The sequence below is a fragment of the Pygoscelis adeliae genome, unplaced genomic scaffold (genome assembly GCF_000699105.1).
Source record: "Pygoscelis adeliae isolate BGI_AS28 unplaced genomic scaffold, ASM69910v1 Scaffold565, whole genome shotgun sequence".
Classification (NCBI taxonomy): domain Eukaryota; kingdom Metazoa; phylum Chordata; class Aves; order Sphenisciformes; family Spheniscidae; genus Pygoscelis; species Pygoscelis adeliae.
Window position 1 is genome coordinate 124,600 of NW_008824786.1, and position 6,007 is coordinate 130,606.

A 6,007-nucleotide genomic window follows, 5' to 3' on the forward strand; every position below is an offset into this window, starting at 1 on the left:
CCCCCCCGGAGCATCCCCGTCCATCGCCCCTGCTTAAAAGGTGGCCCCAGAACGGTCAATAGCGAGGAGACCACATCAGCCCCCCTCTTCGTTGTCTATTAAACGAGCACGTGCTCGAGAAGGCGCAAGTACTGCCTTCCCCTGGCATTAGCACATAAAGCCTTGGGAGCGTGAGCAGACACCCATAAATTACTCGCCGAATTGACAGTTTGGGGTGTTTCTTCTACTGTAAAACAAGTAAAAAATATGCCAGGCTCGTTCTTGCCTCTCTCTCTTTTTGTAAAAGGATCAGTTAGACGCAGGGGCTCCAGCATGAACAAACTCAGATTTATGTCCCCATCAGTCGGATCCTTAAACTTCCTAAGTACTTAAAACACACACATTTTAGCTTGAAAAATTACCAGGTTTGTCTAAAGGAAAATTTCTAACATAAAACAGGAAACTCATTTGAAGGGAGAAATTCTCCAATGAAGTGAACCCAGGCAGTCATAAAAAAGTTAAACCAGGCATAAAGGGAAATGTCAGATGTGTGGGAGAGCCAGATGTCTCTCTATTTTTTTCCTTTTTTTTTTTTTTATATATTTTTATAACCTAGATCGGATTATAGGAGAATATATGAATGTATCAAGCAGGGAGGGGTACGCGGTGAGAGGAGGAGAATTTCGCTTCCAGCCTTTAACTTGATGTAATGCGGAGCACTCTACGGAGAAAAACATTTTTTTATTTCTAAATAAAGCACTCTAGAGTGACACATTTATTGCTGGCAAAGAATTACTCAAATAAGAGACATTGTCAGCTATTTATTTTAAAAGCTTTTTTTTTTTTTTGAGTTTGGGAAAAAAGAAAGATCAAACCACCTTTCCATTCGTCTCAGTATGCCCTTAAAAGCTTTAAAATAAAGCGGGTTTTCTGCTCCTGAGTTGCCTTTCTGGTGTTTCCAGGGCCCCGCGGGCACCAGGGACCCTCGCGGGGAGCCCGGGGGATGCAGGGATGCGCGGGGCTGGCGGGGGCTGGTGCAGGGCCCGCAGCCCGGGGAAAACCCCACGGGTCTCGCCAGGGATTTGCCAAACTTGTGCTCCTGCTGTACCTCTGAAGGCCAGATTAATGTTTCCCAGGCTTCCCGCAGGATGTGGATGTCCAAGCCAGGTTGAAACGCACGGGCGCTGAGCTTCTGAACCCCCCAGATAAGCTCAAAACCAGCCTTCGCGCCTATTTCCACCCGTTCCCAGCTGCCTGTTCCTCGATGCCACCGAGGCCGGCAGTGCCTCCACGAGCAGCTTCCAGGAGAGAAAGAGAAATGGAGACCCTGAGGCTTTCCCGGCTGGGAACGCAGCAACCTGTAAATAACACGGCGCGCAAGTTGAGCAAAGCGCTGCATGCTGTGCCGTTCCCCGGGACTTTACAATATTAAATGCACACTCGCTCGTATATCTATTTATCCAAAGCGGTGTGAGTCCCCAGAGCCTGTTGCTAAAATGTGCCACGCTAATTTGTTTCCGGAGGAATGGGAGTAAAGAAGGCAAAGCGAGGAGGGGGTGCTGCTGCGCCGGGCGAAGCCTTTCCCGAGGCGCGCGGGCAGGGGTGCGAGGGGTGGGATGGGGCCGTTTGGGTCCGTGCTGGCGTTCCGCAGCTCACGTCTGGGATGAGAGGTTTCGGGGTGCTGAGAGACTTTGCAAGACGGGAGACCCCGTCGCTGCCGTGTAGCTCGGGCGGGCATGGCCGCGCTGCCCACGTTGCCCACGCAGGGGGAAGGCGCTCGGGTTGGCGGGCACGTCCAGACGTCAGAGCAAGCGGCCAACGCAACCCGAAACATTTGGAAAGCCGCGATCGTTCCTACAAGGTCGGGCGATGTGAAACACCTCATTACACTGCTCAGACACTGAGCCCTGTCTTTAACCAAGGCCTTTTAATGTCAGTTCCTACAGCCGAAACAGCAGAGCATTAGCGTACCTGTCAAGGCTTCCCGGTTAACCTCTCCTGCGAGTGCGGTTTAAGCGCCTTTCTCAGCCTATGGCACGTCTCTCCTCCCTCTCTTGCGGAAAAAAAAAAAGAGAAGGAAAATAGATCTTTCCACGACAGGCTGCGGAGAGTCTCTCTGGTTGTTTTACAACGTGGCAAATCTGTTTAACCCCACGGAAACGCATCCCTGTAGCACGGAGTCAGCGTGGCTGGTGCCGTTCTGCGGAGGGAGCTCGGGGCAGCCCCCCTTCGTGACGCCTGTAGTCCCGCGTGGGCTCGGGCGTCAGCCTGAGAGAAGGAGCATGGACCGGGCGGAGATGCGGGAGGCCAAGTACGAGACCTGAATCCTTGGCTTCGCCCTTGGCTTGCCCTCCCCTCTCTGTCTAACGCCAAATACCCTTTAATTCACCTGTGCAGCGATACATTTGTCATTTCATTAGCTTTTCATCTCAGCTACTTTCTTCCCCCCCCTAGATTATTCCATTTCTCTTGCTTTCCCCCTTTTCTGTTCCTTTTACTCTATAATTGGATCGTTTGCCGTTTATGGGAAGGATGAGAAACAAAAGGTATTGTCAACCCGAGCATCCAAAATTATGTGTCAAGCTCAAAAAAATGAAATGAAAGGAAAATGTGGATCCTCGTTCTTTGCGTTCCGATTTCTGAATCCGCGGAGCTCATTAGTTTCCCATGTTTCAGGCTTTTTCCATGTCTGTAGAAACTAGAAGCCTGCTTTTCAGAAGAGCTCTAGTCAGTTGACTCCAGCGGCTGGGGATTGACGAGAAACGGCGATGTAAAAGTCTGTGGTAACTCTTCAGCATTAAACCCCTCTTCTCTTCGTTGGGTGAAGCTTTCCATTCAGGCCCAACGCCCTTCACACTGGCCCTTGAAAGAGATGATCGGTTATTCTCTGGAAGAAAACGAATGGAGTTTTTTAAAGCGGATTACTTGTGCTCGGGGTGAGTGGCTCGTCACTAATCGGGCAACGGCTGTCTGCCAGGACGGCACCGGACAAAACACTTTCCCCCCCCAAAACAGGCACCCCCAGGAAATCTGCAGCTGCAATTCCCAACTTCCAGCTTCACTGGCAGAGAAGCCGAGTTGCTGCCGTTCCTGCCGGACTTGGGGCTCAGCAGCTCTACCTCCAAAGCGTGACTTTTATCGGCTGAAGCCCAACGACCCCTTCCCAGCGTGGAGCCGGCCGGGGCGCCCGGAGGCAGGGACCGAAGGTGGATGCCGGCGCGGAGCGGCTGTGTTCGGGACAACCTGCCAGCATCTGACCAAGGCCCAGACCAATTACTGCTGGCGTGAGCCCAAGCCATCCATCTCAGCAAATTTCCCTCCAGGGGCCGCCCCATTAGTAGCAAATAACTAATTATTGCTGTTGGCTTTAATAAAAAAACATCAGTTGAAAGATATTCCCCCCCCCCCAGTAACTTTCCAACGCTGTATAAATTACTGGAGTCAAAACTAGCTTCTAAATTGAGTAATTCCAGACATTCGTCAGACTCCAAGAAATGCTTTAATTGGCGTTGGTTAATAAAGTATTTAGGTAATTAGGAGAACATTTGTCCTGCCTGTGCATTTTTTTTCCCTCTTGCTTACGAAAACTCAAAAAAATGAGTTGCAGTCCAGGCTTCAAGAATTATTGGGCTTTATTTATTTTATTTTTTTTACTCTTCCTTTGTAATAAAGTATCGGTGAGACTATTAATGATTACTCGTTGGAAGTCGTCTCTACTGAGCGAGTTCTGAAAGTTCTTCCTCCTCTTTCTGGCTGTTGTTTCCGACACGGGGAGCGCGGGGAGCGGGAGCGTGCTGGCTCTCGGGGGACGGATCAAAAGCAGCCGCAGCAGCTGATTCTCCCCGGGGTGCCAGGAAGGATGCGTTCGGGGAGCATCTCTTGTCTGCAGCAAACGCGACGGTGCCAGCGACGCGTCTTTCTGGCGCTCCTCCTGGGCAAGGAGGCAGGAGCCCCGCTTCGCTTCCAGCCCAGAAACCTGTCACTCTGCCAGAAATCGGCATTTAAAGCCTCGCCGTCCCCCTGCACCCTCACGCTGCCGCTGACAGCTGCCGCGAGCGGCGGGGGGCCCCCGCAGCAGCCATTTCGCACTCGCATCTTGCGTTAGCTTCGAACGGCTGCCCGTGCCCGTCGCCTGGCTCTGCAGCGAACGACTCCGGCGCGGTGGTTTTCCGCAGGGTAGAGTTTGTCACTTTCACCTGTCCAGACAATTGCGACCCTCGTCACCCAAATCACCACTTTCTCTAATTCTCTATTTCTCTTTATTTTTGCTCGCCGGCTCCGGGTGGCTGGGAGGACCAGACAGGACTGCGGGAGCAGGGGCGGCGGGGAAGGAGTTAAGGGCAGCCTTGGCTGGTGGAGGAGCACAGCTGTTTGCTGTGAGGGGGAGTCGCAGACAGGCTGTCAGGAATTAGGGCCTGCCATGGCTATAAAAGGCCTGGCGCTAGGGGCATGGAGGGCTCTGACTGCTGAGGGGGAGGTTTGCGTGCTGGAGGGAGGACAGGAGCAGAGAGGGAGGATTATTTTTAGAAGTGTTTGATAACAGGGCTTCAGCAAGGTAGCTGCTAGCAGACCTGTAGTGTTTTCTCTGGACAAGGCGATGGAGACCGCGGGGCAGCGAGCAAGCCCGGGAGGTGAGCACGGCGTCGGGCATGGAGGTGAGGCTCTTCGGCACTCGCTGCACCCGGTCTCCTCTCAAGGTTTCCACCTTGCACTTGTGCTGTAGGAAGCTCTTCTCTGCTCTTGAAATAGCTTCTTCTGCCTCTCTGCGACTGGCTCTCCCACAGCTATTTTAGCAGCCAGCTTAAACCAGCTTAACTCATTGAGCTTTGCTTGGTGGAGGACAGAGGTGTTTGGCAGACGCTTATGCTTCAGGTTTTAAAAATTTAAGGGCCAGTTAGTCCTGAAGATGTCCTCGTGGAAAGGTCTTCCCTTTTTGCGTTTAAAAAAACCACGTAGGTGTACTTTGCATCTTGCAAACCGTTTTTAGTGAGAGCTGAAACCCAGCGCTGTGGCTCCCAGCAGGTCCCGCGGCCGTGTCCTAGCTGAATGCTTTGCATTAGTTATTGCATCTCAGGCCTTTCCAATCAATATGTTAAGTGACTCTGCAATTAATTTGCTTGTCTGGGTTCCAGAAGTGTGGGAACAACGAGAAACACATGGGTTTCTGGTCTGGTTTGGGCTAATTGCAAAGAGGGGTCTGTTTGTATAGTGCAGGCGGCCCTAAACCCCTCTGGCTTGGCGTTCTCGGAGTCCCTAAGCTCGCTCTGCCCCAAACCCCGGGTTGCTGTGTCGTGGCTTCCTCCTTGGAGGACCTCTGTTCCTGGTGGCTCATCCCCTCTGGGGAGAGAAGGGCTCCAAGAGGCTGCTTGGCTCTGCAATGCCAGATGGATGTCCTGTCTCCAAGCCTCGGGTGTAGCAGTGCTGTGCAACTGGGAGGGATGCGAAACTGCGAAGACTCCTGGCAGGGAAGGGCAGGGCTCAACTTTCCGCCCCCATATCAGCCGAGCAACGCGTAAAGACCCCCTGGGAGGTCAACCCAGCACTTTCCTGTCCTTTAACCCATGGCGATATGTCACTGATCAGCACAATGGGTTCTAATAGCTCCCCGGGTAGATTTGGGAGAGCAACGAGTTGAACATAAAAATCCCTTTATTATTGCCATTTTGCTTTTATATACCCATCAAGCTTTCATATTTAATCTCCTACATCACAATAGCTGATCATTTTTAACATTTGACATTGATAAAGTGCCCACTGCTATTATTCTGACATACTATAAAACATTACACCCATTTGCAATAGAAAAGGCAAAGAATCAATACTCGGCCCCATTTTCCAGCGCGGCAGTAAATCATGGGGAGCCTAACAAATTGTTTTAAATATAAGCACCTTCAGAACCAATAAAGAACTCAACCAATCCCTGTCCGTTGTCATATCTGTCAAACATCTTTTCTGTTAAATGGGCACGTGGGTGTTAACCCAAAAAAGGCCAGCCCACCACCTCAGTTCCCCCAGCAAAAGGTCTCGG

General features: G+C 51.6%; 1 long non-coding RNA gene across 1 annotated transcript in view; it reads left to right on the plus strand.

Annotated features, from left to right (window-relative positions):
* The first annotated feature begins 4,514 nt into the window (after positions 1-4,514).
* Positions 4,515-6,007, plus strand: part of LOC103916822 — a 29,532-nt gene continuing 28,039 nt past the window's right edge. Inside the window, exon 1 of the long non-coding RNA XR_663601.1 lies at positions 4,515-4,634. This is a non-coding gene — a long non-coding RNA (uncharacterized LOC103916822). The remainder of the gene's footprint in view (positions 4,635-6,007) is intronic.